Source organism: Bos grunniens, chromosome 1, assembly GCF_055505025.1.
Source record: "Bos grunniens cultivar Pamir isolate PY7600 chromosome 1, Bosgru_T2T1.0, whole genome shotgun sequence".
NCBI classification, from domain to species: Eukaryota; Metazoa; Chordata; class Mammalia; order Artiodactyla; family Bovidae; genus Bos; species Bos grunniens.
Genome location: NC_141165.1, coordinates 91,799,038 through 91,819,313, shown reverse-complemented (window position 1 = coordinate 91,819,313; position 20,276 = coordinate 91,799,038). Strand labels below are relative to the sequence as shown.

The 20,276-nt window shown below is 39.0% G+C and overlaps 1 protein-coding gene and 1 non-coding gene across 2 annotated transcripts in view; both read left to right on the top strand.

Moving 5' to 3' along the window:
* Nucleotides 1-20,276, top strand: part of STXBP5L (syntaxin binding protein 5L) — a 455,210-nt gene that overhangs the window by 36,545 nt on the left and 398,389 nt on the right. The gene's annotated exons all lie outside the window — the stretch shown is intronic.
* On the top strand, nucleotides 14,635-14,741 carry LOC147379913 (U6 spliceosomal RNA). The gene has a single exon (XR_015135285.1). It is a non-coding gene; the product is annotated as a U6 spliceosomal RNA (small nuclear RNA).

The following is a 20,276-nucleotide window of genomic DNA, read 5'->3' as shown; positions in this document are numbered from 1 at the left end:
AGAGAAAAAAGCCTTCCTCAGTGATCACTGCAAAGAAATAGAGGAAAACAATAGAATGGGAAAGACTAGAGATCTCTTCAATAAAGTTAGAGATGCCAAGGGAACATTTCATGCAAACATGGGCACAATAAAGGACAGAAATGGTATGTACCTAACAGAAGCAGAAGACATTAAGAAGAGGTGGCAAGAATACACAGAAGAACTATACAAAAAAGATCTTCATGATCCAGATAACCACGATGGTGTGATCATTCACCTAGAGCCATCCTAGAATGCGAGGTCAAGTGGGCCTTAGGAAGCATCACTACGAACAAAGCTAGTGGAGGCGATGGAATTCCAGTTGAGCTCTTTCAAATCCTAAAGATGATGCTGTGAAAGTGCTGCACTCAATATGCCAGCAAATTTGGAAAACAGCAGTGGCCACAGGACTGGAAAAGGTCAGTATTCATTCCAATCCCAAAGAAAGGCAATGCCAAAGAATGCTCAGACTACCGCACGATTTCACATATGTCACATGCCAGTAAAGTAATGCTCAAACTTCTCCAAGCCAGGCTTCAACAGTACGTGAACCATGAACTTCCAGATGTTCAAGCTGGATTTAGAAAAGGCAGAGGAACCAGAGATCAAATTGCCAACATCTGCTGGACCATCAAAAAAGCAAGAGAGTTCCAGAAAAACATCTACTTCTGCTTTATTAACTGGGCCAAAGCCTTTGACTGTGTGGATCACAACAAACTGGAAAATTCTGCAAGAGATGGGAATACCAGACCACCTGACCTGTCTCCTGAGAAATCTGTATGCAGGTCAGGAAGCAGCAGTTAGAACTGAACATGGAACCACAGACTGGTTCCAAATAGGGAAAGGAGTACGTCAAGGCTGTATATTGTCACCCTGCTTATTTAACTTATATGCAGAGTACATCATGAGAAACTCTGGACTGGATGAAGCACAAACCGGAATCAAGATTCCCTGGAGAAATATCAATAACCTCAGATATGCAGATGACACCACCATTTTGGCAGAAATCAAAGAACTAAAGAGCCTCTTGATGAAAGTGAAAGAGGAGAGTGAAAAAGTTGGCTTAAAACTCAGCATTCAGAAAATTAAGATCATGGCATCCAGTCCCATTCCTTCATGGCAAATAGATGGGGAAACAATGGAAACAGTGACAGACTTTTTTCTTGGGCTCCAAAATCACTGCAGATGGTGACTGCATCCATGAAATTAAAAGACACTTGCTCCTTGGAAGAAAAGTTTTGAGCAACCTAGACAGCATATTAAAAAGCACAGACATTACTTTGCCAATGAAGGTCCATCTAGTCAAAGCTGTGGTTTTCCCAGTAGTCATGAATAGATGTGAGAGCTGGACTATAAAGAAAGCTGAGTTCTGAAGAATTGATACTTTTGAACTGTGGTGTTAGAGAAGACTCTTGAGAGTCCCTTGGACTGCAAGGAGTTCCAACCAGTCCATCCTAAAGGAAATCAGTCCTGAATATTCATTGGAAGGACTGATGTTGAAGCTGAAACTCCAATACTTTGGCCACCTTATGCGAAGAACTGACTGAGCAGAGAAGACCCTGATGCTGGGAATGATTGATGGCAGGAGGAGAAGGGGATGACAGAGGATGAGGTGGTTGGATGGGATCACTGACTCAATGGACATGAGTTTGAGAAAACTCCGGGAGTTGGTGATGGATAGGGAAACCTGTCGTACTGCAGTCCATGGGGTCGCAAAGAGTCAGACATGACTGAGTGACTGAGTAACTGAACTGAGGTTTTATTACAGGCACATACAGAGGGCAGTTTTTCACGCTTATTTATTCAGTCTCATTACTTGGCATCACCACATTGATTTCAGTCTAAAAAAGCCGGAATCTCAGGAGCATAAACATCAAATTTGATTCAGACTGCTGCTGCTGCTAAGTTGCTTCAGTCATGTCTGACTCTGTGCGACCCCACAGACAGCAGCCCACCAGGCTCCCCAGTCCCTGGGATTCTCCAGGCAAGAACACTGGAGTGGCTTGCCATTTCCTTCTCCAATGCATGAAAGTGAAAAGTGAAAGTGAAGTCGCTCAGTCGTGTCCGACTCTTCATGACCCCATGAACTGCAGCCCACCAGGCTCCTCTGCCCATGGGATTTTCTAGGCAAGAGTACTAGAGTGGGGTGCCATTGCCTTCTCCGCGATTCAGACTATCAACACATAAATCTCAGATCCTTAGGGAGAATTAGAAACTAGACAGTTGTCAAAATCTGCCTCTGGAGTCATCCTTTTTTTTCTTAGATTTTGATGGTTCAGCTGCACAGGCTATTTGCTGATAGTAGCAGAAGCTATGTCAACCTCATCTGAGCTCTCCAAGCCATGATGAAATGCTGATAATCATCTGTGGTGAACATAGCAACTTTCCTCCACTCCTTTCCCAATAAAAGAAAACCACACATTACATTATAAACCAGATACCATTGGCCACTAATTCTGTTATTAATTCAGTACCTACAATGTATAGCACTTTCTTTGCAGTGATGGGGCTGGGAAGAAGGTTCAGTGCTCAGGACTTACTATATGCCAGACACTGGTCCAGTTACTTGGGTTACCTTAGTGACCTAAACAGACAAAATCCTGCCCTCCTCTTCTGTTATAGTCTATAGGGGAGGAAGAGAGATAATGAACAACATGATAATAACTATATAATATGGTATATTAGAAGGTTACTTGTTATTTAGTTGTTAAGTTGTGTCTGACTCTCTTGTGACCCCATGAACTATAGCCCACCAGGCTCCTCTGTCCATGGGGTTTTCCAGGCAAGAAGATCGGAGTGGGTTGCCATTTCCTTCTCTAGGCTGTAGTGTAATGGGAAAAGGAGCACAATGAAAATGGGGTGTGGTATGGTGAGACACTGCAGTCTTATTTAGAGCGGTCGGGTGCGAATGAGAAAGTGCCATGTAAGTAAAGATGTGGCAATGTCCTGTTCAATGCCCTCTCAAAGTTTTCTCTTTCCTGTTTGATAAGAGGGCAAAGAATTAGCAAAGTGCTAGGGTGAATACCACAGAGAAGGCTTACCTTTTCTTTGCTCTTTCCTTTCCATACAGTTGTGTGTATACTGGGTTAAATAAAAACATATTTTACTTTTTTATTTTTTAGAAAATTTAAAGTTTATCCATGTGATATATTATCCGATACAATATATCACATTATATTTCTTTTGGGTATCTTATATCTAGAATTTGAATTGGGGGTGGGGGTTGCTGTCAGAGTAAATATGAGTCCTGTGTTACTAGCTAAGTCATGTCATTTTGTTGAATGTCTTCCCTCTTGCATTCCTCAAAAGTAGCCCCCCCGCCCCGCCCCCCCCCCCTCCACCGCCACCACCACCAAGGCCTCTGTGTCAAGGAATGCACCACAGAGTTTGCATTTCTAAAATTCAGGATACTTTAGAGCTACAGTTAAGATGTGGTAGGGGCAGGGAAGGAAAAGGCATAGAACATTGGTTCACAAGGGCATGTTTTAGAAACTATAAGACAGACTACTTTTATTTAGTTGTTGTGCTAATGAGGCTGAATTATTTCTGTCTTTAATATTCATTATGAACTGGGTGACAGAAAATGTTAGCGGTCGCAAGTAGTGAATGAGGGTAATGCTGATATGAAATAGCATTTCTTCAAACCACAACTAGTCATGGAGATCAAAAAATTTTGGACAGTCAAATTTAAAATTAGGAGAAGGGCTTATATAAAATACACGTACCTCTACGCTTGTTTATTTTGGAAAGTCAGGTATAGCCTGGGGCCAATTCAGCATACAACTCTAAACAATTCACTTTCTAGAATCCTGAGTTCCCCTGAATCAGGTTTTTGGATGTATTCTAAAGTCAGGGAGAATCTGAGAGATTGTTCAGCTACTTTTCTTTAAGCAGGCAAAGAACTGAATCTTCTACCTTAGGGAGTTTTCTGTCCTCTGTATGATAATTCCCCAAAGATACCAATAAATATTTATTGAATGATTAGAGATTTTACTTTAGGAGTAAAATTTTACTTTAGTCTGCTTTAGGAGCCTGTTTCTGTATTTCATCCATCTGATAGTAAAGAAAGCTTTGCTGTATACAACCAAAAATAATATTCTTTATTCTAAGCCAATTTCTTTCTTTTCCTTTTTTCCCTATCCCTGGTGAACTACTGATGAGCACTAGTCTCTTAAAATTTTTCAAGTATGTAAGACGTCTGGATGCAATTTATGTCTCCCTTCTTTGCTTTGCAAACTATTGTGTTAGCTGCAAAGCTCTACACAGTTGCACAGTATTATTTTCTATCTCGTTTTTATTATATATTTGTGTCTCTGTCTATAAATCAACTACCTTGACTTTTCTTTATTGAATTTCATTTATTGTTCTATTTTCTCATTTATCAAGGTCACTATCAATGTTTTTTTCCTTTTGCCTCATCTTACAGAATGGATGTATTTCTGAACCTGTAGTATCAGAATGCCATGAACCATGACATTCCTAAAATATATGTTCCAACAGGGAATCAAGAGAAACCAGGTTCCACTGAAGATCATAGAAGAGAAAGAAGAACGAATGTGAGATTATGAGGAAGTCAATACCTGAAAATCAAGTAGGAGCCAATTACCACAGAACACCAGGGAAGAGGAAAAGACAGAGCTTGATGAAAATAAAATGGTTCTTAGATATCTCAAGTTAAATTATATAATCTGAATCATCTCAAGAAATAAGCTGTTTAGAAATTCCCCGTCCATCCAGTTTAGAACAATTCAGTTTGGGCTGTTTTATTCAGAGCACTTCTCCTTGAAAATAATGGAAAGTAAGCCTTGTTCAAATCCCAAAGGTTCTAATGATCTTTCTTTTTATACCAATATCACCATAGGTAAGTTGTTCAATCTGTGTTGTCTTGCTGGCACCAAATAAAACTCTGACTGAAAGGTATATAACTTTTTACCACTGTTCTGAAGAATCATTGCTTTAATAAAGTGTAAAATGCAAAAAAGCAAAATGGCTGTCTGGGGAGGCCTTACAAATAGCTGTGAAAAGAAGATAAGCGAAAAGCAAAGGAGAAAAGGAAAGATATAAGCATCTGAATGCAGAATTCCAAAGAATAGCAAGGAGAGATAAGAAAGCCTTCCTCAGTGATCAATGCAAAGAAATAGAGGAAAACAACAGAATGGGAAAGACTAGAGATCTCTTCAATAAAATTTGACATACCAAGGGAACATTTCATGTAAAGATGGGCTTGATAAAGGACATAAATGGTATGGAACTAACAGAAGCAGAAGATATTAAGAAGAGGTAGCAAGAATACACAGAAGAACTGTACAAAAAAGATCTTCACGACCCAGATAATCACAATGGGGTGATCACTCACCTCGAGTCAGACATCCTAGAATATGAAGTCAAGTGGGCCTTAGAAAGCATCACTACGAACAGAGCTAGTGGAGGTGATGGAATTCCAGTTGAGCTATTTCAAATCCTGGAAGAAGATGCTGTGAAAGTGTTGCACTCAATATGCCAGCAAATTTGGAAAACTCAGCAGTGGCCACAGGTCTGGAAAAGGTCAGTTTTCATTCCGATTCCAAAGAAAGGCAATGCCAAAGAATGCTCAAACTATCGCACAATTGCACTTATCTCACACTAGCTAGTAAAGTAATGCTCAAAATTCTCCAAGCCAGGCTTCAGTAATACAAGAACCATGAAATTCCAGATGTTCAAGCTGGTTTTAGAAAAGGCAGAGGAACCAGAGATCAAATTGCCAACGTCTACTGGATCATGGAAAAAGCAAGAGAGTTCCAGAAAAACATCTATTTCTGCTTTATTGACTATGCCAAAGCCTTTGACTGTGTGGATCACAATAAACTGGAAAATTCTTCAAGAGATGGGAATACCAGACCACCTGATCTGCCTCTTGAGAAATTTTTATGCAGTTCAGGAAGCAACAGTTAGAACTGGACATGGAACAACAGACTGGTTCCAAATAGAAAAAGGAGTACGTCAAGACTGTATATTGTCACCCTGCTTATTTAACTTATATGCAGAGTACATCATGAGAAACTCTGGATTGGATGAAGCACGAGCTGGAATCAAGATTGCCGGGAGAAATATCAATGACCTCAGATATGCAGATGACACCACCCTTATGGCAGAAAGTGAAGAGGAACTCAAAAGCCTCTTGATAAAAGAGGAGAGTGAAAAAGTGGGCTTAAAGCTCAACATTCAGAAAACAAAGATCTTGGCATCTGGTCCCATCACTTCATGGCAAATAGATGGGGAAACAGTGGAAACAGTGTCAGACTTTATTTTTTTGGTCTCCAAAGTCACTGCAGATGGTGATTGCAGCCATGAAATTAAAAGACACTTACTCCTTGGAAGGAAAGTTATGACCAACCTAGATAGCATATTCAAAAGCAGAGACATTACTTTGCCAACAAAGGTCTGTCTAGTCAAGGCTATGGTTTTTTCAGTGGTCGTGTATGGATGTGAGAGTTGGACTGTGAAGAAAGCTGAGTGCCGAAGAATTGATGCTTTTGAACTGTGGTGTTGGAGAAGACTCCTGAGAGTCCCATGGACTGCAAGGAGATCCAACCAGTCCATTCTAAAGGAGATCAGTCCTGGGTGTTCTTTGGAAGGACTTATGCTGAAAGCTGAAACTCCAGTACTTTGGCCACCTCATGCGAAGAGTTGACTCATTGGAAAAGACTCTGATGCTGGGAGGGATTGCGGGCAGGAGGAAAAGGGGACAACAGAGGATGAGATGGCTGGATGGTATCACCGACTCAATGGATGTGAGTTTGAGTGAACTCCAGGAGTTGGTGATGGACAGGGTAGCCTGGCATGCTGCAGTTCATAGGGTTGCAAAGAGTTGGACACGACTGAGCGACCGAACTGAACTGAAAATACATGAGACAATTGCTTACTGATGGATCAGTCATTTTGGATAAGAGAGTTAGGCAGTACTGACTTTTGTGTCTATATGGGCCAAGGAGAATTTCTAGAAAAGTAGCTGACAATTCCAGGTGTCTAATATAATTGCAATTATCTAGTTTCTTCTCTATCTCCTCACTGGTCTGTAAGCTCACTGAGGGTAGTGACAGTGTCTTATTCATCTTGAGATCTCCAGATCACATTCAGGTTCAGGACAATAGATGTTCAATAAACAAGTAGTTAATCAGTGAATGAATGAACCTATAGATAGATGTATGGATCAAGAAATCTGTCTATTCATGAAGAAAAATAATTCATTTCGTCCAAAATCATTAGTAATAATCTATGTATAGTTCACTTCTATGCTGATGAAACATTAAAGTAATAAAGTCCTTTAATTTTATATAGAGTAATTTGAATTATAGAATTAGCAATATTAATATATAAAAATTATATATACATTATATATATATATGAATGAAAGTACATGGAAATGAAAATCAAGGTGATTATCAGTGAGTCCTAGGCTTAACCACAGAAGATGTCCAGTGAATCTTAAATCTGATTTTAATTGAATACTGGTCATGAATTGATGGAGAGATTTTGAGAGCCACCCAGGCAAAGAGAAAAATTGTTAAAAAATGAACGAAAATGGGAATGACTAGGAGTTGAGCCAGTAGGTGGGGAGGAATGGTAAGAATATCAATTTGCCTCACACCGTGCAGAGATACTAAGAAATATTAATACATACACATCATCTATCTATTTATATTTGAGTCAATAGACAAGTAGAAGAAATTGGTTGTTCTTAAGTAAAAGAATAAGATAAAAAGGCTATTTTGAGAGCTGTGCCAGGAAGAACTAGAGACCAGAGGAATCAAGTCCTGTCAGGAAGATATTATGATGATACAAAGGTGAAATGATTTAGTGTTTGTCCAGCAATGACAACTATGGGATAAGATAGGAAAGAAGAGATTTGAAAGACATTCAGTAAAACAAACCACAGAACTTTGTACAAGGATGGACATGGGACAAAGAAAAGAAAGTAAATTTGAGATTGTAAGGGAAAACTGAAGATAAAGTGTCATCAATGATAATGGAGAATTTAGGAAGGTACAACATTTTGAAGGTGATAATTTCTGACCTGTTAAGTCTTACCGTCATTAAAATAGGTATCTCTGGAAGTAGCTGAAGGTTTAGGACTAAAAAGAAGACAGGGCTAATGTTTGCATCTTCCTTCCTCTTGGCCTGATTGTTTCTCTGTTGTATTTGTTTGTTTTTGTATGTTTTATTTGCTGGCTTTGGACCAAATTGGAGACTGACGTCTGCCTTTACAGGAAGTTTGTATGAACCTCTGAGCCAAGGAGATTCTTTCATGTATTCATTTTTCCAAGTGATATGAGCTGAGTACCTTCTCTGTGCTAGGAACAAAGCTGAGAGCTGTAGACACAAAGATGAAAAGATGATCTCTTAGACATAGTCATCCAAACAAATAATTATAAAAATGCAATAATCACCAATGAAACCCAGGTTACTTAACTCATCCTTGCTTGAGGGTAAAATTGAGAATACAAAATTTGTCATAAAACCATGTCCTTAGCTTTATCCCTATGCTCAGCAGAAAATCCGGCCTTTTCAAAAGCCTTTAAAATAGTTTAGGATTCCTTAGAAGTATCACACATTTGTCCTTACCTATCATGTGGCATCTCTTTTACACAGTAGGGTACATGGAAAGTTCTGGATCTAAACTCATCTCATCATTGTATGCTCAGTCATTTCAGCTGCCCTATGAACTGTAACCCACCATGCTCCTCTGTCCATGGGATTCTCCAGGCAAGAATACTAGGGTGGGTTGTCATGCCTTCCTCCAGATCTTCCCCATCCAGGGATCAAACCTCAGCTTTGCAAGAATATAAAGTATGAAGTGAAGCATAGCAAGATATAAGGCTGTACAAGCAGAGATAGTCAGATATCCATACTGGAGCTCTCTGACTCCTGTATGATTTTGTCATAGTTTGCTTCTATGAAATAGTACCTACTCTTCATAGGAATATTCCACAGGACTGTTGTTTGTTCAGAGGAACAAAGAAAAGCAAACAGATCTCTTTGTTCTGCATCTTTGGAATACTTTTGATGTGAGTTGGGCTGGCTTCCTCTGATGGAATGCTGCCATTTGCCTCCTTAGGATGCTGCATCTCTCTGTTTTTCTTTTTTTGTCTTAGAGCCTCTCACAAATTTAATCCCTGGCTCTTCATGGCTAGGTATCTTTTAATCATTTGGGACTTTCTCCTAAGAAGATCTTTAGAGCTGCCTGATTTAAAAAAAAAAAAAACAACAAAAAAAAACCTCTTACCTGCATAGCTGGCCAAGGAAAGGAATCTGTTCTCTCACCAAGAGGTGCCACCATTCCCCCATCAGTAGAGCTGATTGGCTCTTCACCCTTGAATTTCCCCCAGTCCAACTTTGGTTCAAACTGTAATTCATCATCTGCCTCCAGATCCACAGATGAGCTTCTTCCTCATGTCCTCTCTTTACATAGTCTATAATACTCTCTTGGATTCTCCAGGGATGTTCTATACCAGTGCTCTTCAAGCTTTAAATGATATAGAAATCACATGTGATTTCAAATGTAGACTCTGATTTAATAGGTCTGGGGGAGCTTGAGATTTTGAATTTCCAACAGTATCCCAGGTAAAACTGATGTGCTAGTCCATGCATCATACTCTTAAGTAGCAAGGTTCTGAAGATTTTCTTCTTGGGAGTCTATCCTAGCTCAGGTATAAGTAAGCCACCTCATCTGAAGATGAAATGTTGGCCATCATTGCATGTGCCTGTCCAATTGTGCTTTCTTTAACCTGCTTTCCTGGGTCCCTAAACTTCCAGCTGGGCTTCATGGGATTCAGTATGAGTCCAAGTGGAATCAACCTCATGTCTGATTATCAAATGTCAGGGAACCTCATATAGGCCCTTCTACCACTCAGTCCCCAGGTTTTCAAAGCAGCTGTCTGTGTTGTCTCCCATTTTTCTTTCTGTAGCTATTTCCATAGCTGGAGATCTATTCCCACCTAACTTGACTACAAGAGGGATACAGACTCCTTCGCACCTCAGTCTCACAGCCTCTTGAGGCTCACAGGCTGTGTTGGTTTTAAAGGTGTTCCTTCTAATTGTTTGAACAAAACATATTTTTTTAAAACTACATTTATAGTAAAACATATAAACATAAGGAAATTACCAAGATGAGAGCTCTTAAAATCTGGTCCCTGTTTTGCAACTATCTTCCTCTGCCTTCGTAAAAATGGATGCCTAAAAATCCCTTCCTTCTGTTGTCAAAGTCCTACTTTCCTCCGATTGCTTCATATGTGTTATCTTTTGGTTTCTCCCTGTTTCTCTGGTTATGTGACCTCCCTTCTTACTTGCTCCAATATCTGAGCCCCCTTCTCTTGAACCTCTCATTTCTTATATATTTAGATTCTGACTTCCTACTTCTGGTCCCTTGCCTCCTCCAACCAGTCCAACTTACCATTTTGCTTCCTCCAAGGAGGCAAGGGACCAGGAAACCCTATTGGTTTGACTGCAGTCCTATAGACGTTTTAGAATGGTAACCTTGCCAATATTACTTGACTTTGTTCCCCTTGACTGCCCTCTGGCTCCTGACAGACACTTTGGATCTCAGCTGTGTTGGTGCTATGCCTTTGTCAGTTGCCCAGGTGTACCATTGATCTGATGATTTTCTGCCACTTATCATTTGGACTTCTTGTTTCTGTCTCCATTTTCCAGTTCTAATCCACACACCTGCTGCCAAACAACAAATATTTAGCATAGAGCAATTAGGGTTATCTCTCACATTTACTTAAGATTTACCATTAGCAAATTGACTGTCCTTGCTACCTTTTAAAAGAGTTGGAAAATCCAAACTTTGTGTCATAAATTCAGAATAAATTCAGAGTTAATATGTGTTCCTTAAAGGTTGATGCGGTGTTCTTCAACTGCACTAGCCCCTTTGGCTATGGTATTGCCTTCTAACACTTGCGTCCATAGCTCTTCAAGTGGCTAGTTCCTTCTTATCATTTATATCTTGGTTTAAATATTAGCTTCCATAGACCCTGAAGTCACTCTTGTTTCATTATGTTTGGATCCTTTATTCCTTTTATTTTCTTCCTACCCTGATTATAAGTTATGCTTATGTATTTATTCATGTCTACATTTTTACCTATTCACTAGGCTATAAATTCTACAAGAACACAGGAACTGTATCTGGTTGGTGCAATATTAAATCAACAGATTTAATATTGTTGATTAAATAAAACAGCATGCTTATTTAAATAAATAAAGCAGCATGCTATGTTATAGATGTTCAGTAACTACTCAGAGAATGGATACTTAAATTGGATATAACCTTGGTAAGAGGCAAATATTCCAGCATTAACTCAACCAAAAGGGTTTGAAGTCTTCTCAATGATGATGGAGGTCTAAAATTTTGAGTTTAAATAGACAGAATGGGAAGCCTCAAGAGTCATGGGAATTCTGAAACCCCAGATAGGTTTCAAGGCTAATCAGCAATTTAACACAGTTTGCCCCTTGACCTTGTTTTTGCTAAAATCCCTCCTGAGACTATCAAAAATGATCAATTATTAGATTAACAAAGGATTAATGGGGCCTCCTGATTCAAATGGTTTGTAAAGCAGATGTAAAGCATTCTTAGTCTCTCATTCTGTCCCTTGAAAGATTGTCTTTTTTTTCTCTGTCCTTAAATTATTTGCTGTAGCTTCTGTATATAACTAGAAAGATTATCACCTATTGATTTTTATTTTTATTTCAGTTAAAAAAACAGATGTGAGGTCTCTAGTAAATCAAGAGGTGAGTAGAAAGAAGTGCAACCTTGGTATGATTAGGGAATGGAACTATGCATGATTTTAGAGAAGTTAAATATATGGTTAGAGCTCCCTAAAAACAGCACTGAAGAAAATTAAAATAATCTTCTGTCATGATTGTGAGTAGGACAAACCAGTAGTATAATGAAGAGTTTTATAGAACATTCTCAGTCTCTCTCCTCAGAAGAAGGCTCTGGTAAGCTTAGACTATCCAACTTTATTAAATCTAGGAAAAGCAAATAAGCTTCGTGTAAAAGAATAACACATATATGAATACAGGTAGGTTGAACTATAAGAGGAAAGGAAGAGGAAAGTCATTCTTTGTGTGCAGAGCAAAAACAATATTCTTTCCCTGAAGTGTGAAACCATTATAACTCCAAAGTGCTTGGTAGAACTGAAGCCAAAAATGTGCATATGACTCAGCAATTCCACTCCCTGGATATACCCAATAGAAAGGCATACACATAGTCACCAAAAATAAAACATGCACTTGTGTGTGTATAGAAACACTATTTATAATAGCCTCAAACTGGCAACTACCCAAATGTCCAACAAAAATAGAAAGGAAAAATAAATTGTGGTATATTCACACAATGGAATACTATCCTGCCACGGGAGACTTGAGATCTGAACCTGTACACAACAATATAAAAAACTTCACAAATGCGATATTGAGCAAAAGAAAAACAGTCCCAAAGATTATATATGATATGATTCAAATGATATGCTGCTGCTGCTGCTAAATCGCTTCAGTCGTGTCCGACTCTCTGCGGTCCCATAGACGGCAGCCCACCAGGCTGCCCCGTCCCTGGGATCCTCCAGGCAAGAACACTGGAGTGGGTTGCCATTTCCTTCTCCAATGCATGAAAGTGAAAAGTGAAAGTGAAGTCGCTCAGTTGTGTCTGACTCTTAGTGACCCCATGGACTGCAGCCTACCAGGCTCCTCCATCCATGGGATTTTCCAGGCAAGAGTACTGGAGTGGGGTGCCATTGCATTCTCCCCAGATGATATGAAAACAGGCACATCTCTACTTTTAGAAAATGGGATAGCACTTACCTTTGAAGAGGAAGGTGAGGACTAGAAGGGGTCTTGGGACTTAGGGTTTCTGGAATGCTGCTAATGTTCTGTTCCTAGATCTGTGTATTGCTTAAGCAGCTATATTCAATTTATGAAAATTCATTAAGCTATATGCGTATCATATATGCATTTGTATAGGCATATGTTACATAATTTTTTAAAACACAGTTCTTCAGGACTAAGGATTCTCTTTTCCCCAACTATCAAACAATTACTCTTCGTTCCTTGCTTTCATTCTTTTTGGCTGGTGTCTTGAAAATTTAAAAGAGGAACAAGAAACAGTGATTTAAATGATTAAGCCCAAGTGAAAGGAGTGATAATCAAAGAAAGTTTTTTTTTAAAAAGGAGAAGAAAAGAAAGCAAGAAAGATAAAGAAAAGCAATTGCATCACCTGGTGTCAGCCCTTATCACTCCCTGTATATAACTGAGCTGCTCGACCTTCTCCCTTAAATGGCCACCATCTTCCCATAGCCTGCCCATCACAGAGAAGCCAAGTTTTATACGGTTTGGGGGCTTTTTCAGGAAGACACGGCTGAATGGGAAAAGGAGAAGAGAAAAATGAGAGGAAAGCATAGAAAGAAGGAAGGGAAGTCATCATCTTCAGTGAGGCTCTTTATAAATCACTACTTGCACAATGTTTTTAAAACTTAATTTTCTTGGCATTTAATTATTCAGTAGCCACTTTGGAAAATACACTCAATAATAAACATTAAACTGTGTTTTTCAAATCAAACACATTTGAACTAGATACAAATTCTCCACTTATTCCTAAATATTAGCAAAAATAATAAACTTTCAGTACCATGATGAAATTTTGCTTTTTTATCTATTTCAAACAGTATTTCTGGAAGTGAATTGCTTTCATTCTTAAAATTTTCCCTGGCTTACATGACATAAAACTAAAAATTATTCTCTGACAAGACTCTTTTGAGTGATTGAAGTGTGATCTGGCTGGGGCCAGTGAGGTAAGCCACAGAGTAAAAACACAAGAGACAAACACTTTGACCCTAGAGATTACTGATTTGTGGGGTGATTTGTGATGGTTCTTACCTGTTCCTGCATTTTTAACATAGTAACTTCTAAATGAAAAAGCCTAATTGGCTATTTTGTCTTCACAATATGGAAACCTCAGGAACATCGGCATGGTTTATTTTTTATCCAGAAATAAAACATTAACATAAACATTGTTACTATTTTCCAATAGACTGGAAAACAAACTCTTAGAAGTCAAAAGAAACCCCATGGCCTGTAGTCCAAGGTCAAGAAACTCCAGTGAGTACCAGGTGCCAATTCCTCATTTTTATAGATGGGGAGGTAGAGGTGAAATACCTCATTCAAGGTTAAACTGGAGTTGGTAACTGGAATTCAACCAATCCCTGGGTAATATGTGATGCATGTTATCATATATTACTTTTGAGAATCCAGTTTCAATTCAGTTTCAGGGCACAGAAGAGAAACTACTTTCAGTTTTTAAAATTTAGATAAAATAATCATAGAACTAGGAGCATAGATTATAAAATAAATGCCTCGCAGAAGCTTCTTCTTTAAAAAATGTGTTCTTTCAAGGCTATTTTCTGTTTCTCATCTTTTCTTCCATAATATTTTCCTGCCCTTCTCCAATGTCACTCAGTCTTGCATTATCTGTTTTCATTCATTCCTTCTTCATGTTTCTGGGTTCAACTGGGAGATGATTTAAAAATAAATACATGGATGAAAATGTTCACATATAGAACTTTCACTAGTTTAAAGGGACTAGTTGTGCTCGCTTCGGCAGCACATATACTAAAATTGGAACGATACAGAGAAGATTAGCATGGCCCCTGCGCAAGGATGACACGCAAATTTGTGAAGCGTTCCATATTTTAAAAAATAAATAAATAAATAAAGGGACTAGTTTTACGAATATTGAAGTAGAAATGAAAATCTATGTAAGAGTTTTACATAAACTCTTACTCAAATTCTACTTTATTTTGAAAAATATTTTGATGCAGATCATTCTGAATTTTTAAAAATATTTTCTTCTCCTTAACCTGAAATAATTGTGGAAATTTAAAGAATATGGTAAATAAATATTTTGCTATGTAAATAAAGTTTTTGCAAAGTCTTTGAAGAAGAAAGCATTTATTTTTCTCCTTTGGGGGAAAAAAAACCCCAAATTTTAAAAGCATTGTTTTAGACATTAGGGTATCATGAGATGAGGATGTAATCTTTTACAGTTTACAAAGTATTTTAACACAAATTAAACTTGCTTGATCCTTGTAAAAGTATGAGAAATAAGCAGGATAAACATTATTATTCCCATTTCATAGATGAGGAAACTGTGACTAAGATTTTTGCACAAATAGCAATTAAACGGCAAGAAACAACTTGAAGCTATATTTTTGATCCCTAAGTTCTGTGTTTTTTTTAATGTGATAGGTGACTGCTACCCGTCTTATCCTTCACCACCCCCCTACTCCCCCCACCTTGTCAATTGCCCTTCCCATTCCATGCGATGCTTCTAAGGTGGCCTGTTCAGAGAATATACTCGGGAAGACATATTGAATTATGAATTCTGGCTGTACAAGCCTCCACCCTCCTACCCAAGTGAAAAAATTCTGGCAAGGCCATCTGTTTAGTCAAGCATGTGCCTGGTGTCTGTGGGAGGATCGACAACTGTACCACCATGGATCCAGGCCCCAGAGAGTAAATATTGAAACATGTGTTTGTTTCTGTACATGTGCCTCAGGGCTCAGTGATGGGCACATTTCAAGGATCTAAATAATAATAGTGATGGTGATGCTGCCAGCCCAGTACTATTGCAGTACCTGAGCTTCACTCAAAGAAGAGCTGTGGCAATTTTTCTGATTACGCATTCTCTCTCCCTTTCATGCTGTTTCCAATCAATCCCTGTTCCCCTACCTTCCTTAGTTCCCTCCTTCCTGCTCCTCCAGCTGGTTTCTCTTTGGAAGGACCCACTACTGTGTGTTTTCACAGATTCTTGACAGTTGAGTTCTTCTAAGGAGATGCCTGGGCTTCCCTGGTGGCTCAGTTGGTAAAGAATCTGCCTGCAATGTGGGAGACCTGGGTTCAATCCCTGGGTTGGGAAGATCCCCTGGAGAAGGGAATGGCTACCCATTCCAGTATTGTAGCCTAGAGAATTCCATGGACAGAGGAGCCTGGCAGGCTACAGTCCATGGAGTTGCAAAGAGTCAGATATGATTGAGCAACTTTCACTCACTCAAGGGGATGCCTAAATTCCCGTTTTTTTTCCTCCTCACTCCATGTTATCAGTTAGAAGCAAATAACATATTATCAGAATTTCTTGAGTATGATATACATGAGGTGTCACAGGAGTATGCAAAACAATTAGAAAGCTGTATCTGCCCTCATCCCAATTGGTTTGTAAGGTAAAGGATGAGATCACCTAGGAAAAGCAACCTTTAGATAGGTGCTTAATAGCATCACCATCTCAGCTGACATGAATTTGAGCAAACTCCGGGAGATAGTGGAGGAGAGAGGAGCCTGGTGTGCTGCAGTTCACGGGGCTGCAAAGAGTTGAACAAGACTTAGTGACTGAACAACAACAAATTATCTGTGATGGCACATGGGAATCAAAGATATCAGGTGGGTTATACAGGGGTAGCTTTTAGGAAGATGAGAAAACAATGTCAAGTGGTGGGTGATTTAAGTGGGCTTAGACCCAATAATCTGCAGCAGCACCCATTCCCAAACTATTGCAAATAAACATATAATCCAAGCTAAGAAGAAACAATTTCCTATCCAATTTCAGCTTTAAAATGAGACTCCTCACTATTCCCCTCAGATCACGTTGCCATATAACTTAAGTTCCTCAAATTTACAAGTCCTGGAGGTACACTGAGAAGTGAGTTTCAAAGGAAATGATGCATGTAGAATTTTAGAAAAAGGTTTGAGAGAATTTTTCTAGTTGGAAATAGAGGATTGTATAAAGCCAGTGATAAGCACAGAGAAAGGAGATATGACTAAAGCAAAAAGAAAGCCCTGTTAGATTATAAAAGAAAATGGAGATTGGAAAAGAAGGGTAAACTGATGGAGGTTCCTGAAAGTCAGATGAATGACAACCACGCTTAACAATTCTCAGGCTTCAGTTATATTCTGGGCTCCGTGTTATCTCTCACAATAAGATGGGACACTGCCTTAGTTCCACAACAGTCCTACCAGAAAGTGTAATGAATCTTGCTTTAGAGGATGCAATAAAAGGGTTAAAATGTTGACCAGAGTCACACAGCTAGGAAGTGGCATATCTGTCTGAATCTGCAGTTCATATTCTTTCCACTTTTCATAATTTGAGTGATAAGAAGTTTAGACTGACTATGCAGGAAGTTGGGAATCTTTACAGGTTTTACTTTTCAGTTCAATTTTATTTTTGTCAGAGTAATATGTGCAAATAGTTTTGAAAGTCAAATATGACATAGCAAAATGTGCCATTCCCTGTCCCTTTCTCCCTCCCCCTCACTAAGTACTGTTCCTCAGAGGCAACCATGTCCATTTCTTTTAGTTTTCTTTTTTTTTCATTCTATTCCATTTTTCATATTTCAGAATGAAATACTTCTACTTATTATCAATTTAAAACATCCATTGGTATCTTATTTTTGTACATTAGGATTTATCTTTTATATACCTCCACGTCTACTTCCGCCTTCTACTCCACTCTCTCAACAACTATATAATTTGTGGGGATAAACTAGTACTCACTGTTTACATGATGATGATGATGATATAAATAGTATTTGCTGTGTAGCTAGGTATTGTACCCTGGCTATATTTACTTCTTATATACCTCTTTGCCTTTTTTTTTTTTTTTTGAGGTAAGAAATTTCCTTGGTTTTTAAATGACTTTGTTTCCTGTGTACTTACTGTTAATTCTTTCTAAATGAACCATAGGTTTTAAAACATCTCACAAAACTAAATATTTCCCTATAATCAGTTTCATCAGATAAGCTTACAGCTTTTGGTGTTGAAAAGTCCAGTGACTTCCAACCCTTTGTGATTTGTTATCTTCTCTTTTTGCTCTTTCTTTCCTTTTGTTTCTTTTTAACAGTTTTCTCTTTAACCACTTACACTATTATTTTCTATGAGCCTTGGTTCTTGGGTCTTTTAAAAAAATCTTCTGTATTATTCATCTCTTTGTCATTTGTTCTTTATTTGAGAGCATTTCACATCTTTGTCTTCCAAGCCCTCTATTGCATTTGTATTTTTTATCATGTTAATATTTTTGTTTATCCAAAGTTCTTAGCCTCTAACTGTTCTTCCTCCTCATTTTTGCTTCGTAGATGCAGCAGCTTTTCCATTTTCTCTACAGAAAACTAAATTATGGGTGTTTTGTCCTTGGGAAATTTTTTCTTTTCCCTGCATTTTTTTCTCTGCTCTTTTTTTCCTGTTTGTGTTGGTCTGTTTTTCCTAATGAAGGCTTTCTTTAAATGTCTGGTCACCATAGCCTGACCGTTCATACGCAAGAATGAGGAACTATAAAATTGGAAGCTCCGCGTGTGGGAGCAGTGTAGAATGATTGAGCAGTCATATAGCTTTTTCATTGAGGACCCCCAAATGCCAGTATTGAGTAATTATATTTTTCCTGAAGTCATTCAGTTTCTACAGAGGAAAATCCCCAGTCTATTTCTTAGAGTCAATACCCCAGCCTTTGTGAAAAGAGCTAATAGAGAAAAGCAGAGGGGAGGGGAACTGTCTTCCTATTCAACATGTGAGCTTTCATTATTCCCACTGTTTTCAGCTCCAGACTTCACTCCTCCTCTAGTGATCCTAGGATTCACAAATTCAGTCTCCCTAGTCCATTTTTCTAGGAAATAAATCTCTAGTCTTAAGCAAGGATAAAGGAAGAAGACTAGGAGCTGTAAGCAATTGGCATATTGATTTAAATCAGTCCCTTGTTACCAGCTTTGTTCTTGTATCTCTGTCTGGAGACTCCTTTCCTTCCAAGTCCTTAGACTTTCAGTGGCTCAGACAGTAAAGAATCTGCCTTCAGTGCAGGAGACCTGGGTTCAATCCCTGGGTTGGGAAGATCCCCTGGAGAAGGGAATGGCAATCCACTCCAGTATTCTTGCCTGGAAAATTCCATCGACAGAGGAGCCTGGCAGGCTACAATCCATGGGATCATAGAGTTGGACACGACTGAGAGACTTTACTTTTACTATGGAAAAAATTGCCTAACTTCTCATTGGTTCCCCCACTGTACAAGCATTTTTATTGCTTCCTTCTTTTGTTAAAACAACTATTATCCCTTCATAGAGGTTTTTCCCTTCTCTTTCACCTGAATTAAAAAGCAAAATAAGTATTAATTTGCCTTCATTTTAGTGGAGTTTCTGAGATATGAAATATATATGTTTGCCTAATCTTCCATGTTGATCATACTCACAGTTTGGTTTCCCTGGAAACAGATGCTGAGTTAGTTTGAGGATCAAGGTTAGAGATCAATGCTTGTGAACGGAAAGAGAAGAAAGCATGATTGAACACAGGGAGAAGTCGAATTTCCACAGACCTCTTGCAAGTCTGACAAAGCCTCAGCCCACCCAGCAAGGGGCTCTGTAGTGAACAGTGCTAGTCAGAACTGTCCTTGACCTAGCGGAAAGAGCTGGGTCTTTATACTCCTGCCTCACTGAAGTGTGGGCTGCCCTGGGAAAGGTGTGATCTTGGATGAAAAGGAAAAACTCATTTCCCTCTGTGCTTCTCTCCTGTGAATCTCCTTTACTGCTCACACAGAACACTTCACTTGTGACTCTTCTAGTCACTGCGTATGTAGAAGTAAATCCCACAGCAAGCAATTCTCTGCAACACCAGCTGGGTGTCCATAATTTAACTCAATTCTGACGTTACCTACTGAAGATAGTGCCAGATACCACAGATAAGGCTCAGACCCACAAACTCCTACCCTACTTCAAGTGCCAGTCACAGGTAGTAGGCCCCCAGGTTACCCACAACTTCTGTCCAGTTAGGCTACAAATTAGAGGTTTTCATCACCTCCTCCTCAGCTTCAAGTAATTTGCTAGAGTGGCTCCCAGAACTCAGGGAAACACTTAATTTGTTTACCAGTTTATTAAAAATATGATAAAGGACCTAGATGTACAGCCAGATGAAGAGATATATAGGGTGAGGTCTGCGGAGGTCTGTAGCACAGGAACTTCAGTCCCCATGGAGGTGAGGGGTGTCATCCTCTTAGTAGGTAGGTGTGTCTACCAACCTGAAAGCTCTCCAATCCAGTGCTGTTGGGATTGTTCTGGAGGCTTCTTCTTGTAGGCACGGTCAATTATTAACTCTATTTCCAGCCTTTCTTGCCTCTCTGGGAAAGGGAGGCAGAAGGGATGGGACTGAAAAGTCTAAGTTTCTAATCATGGCACGATCCTTCTGGTGACACCCCTCATCCA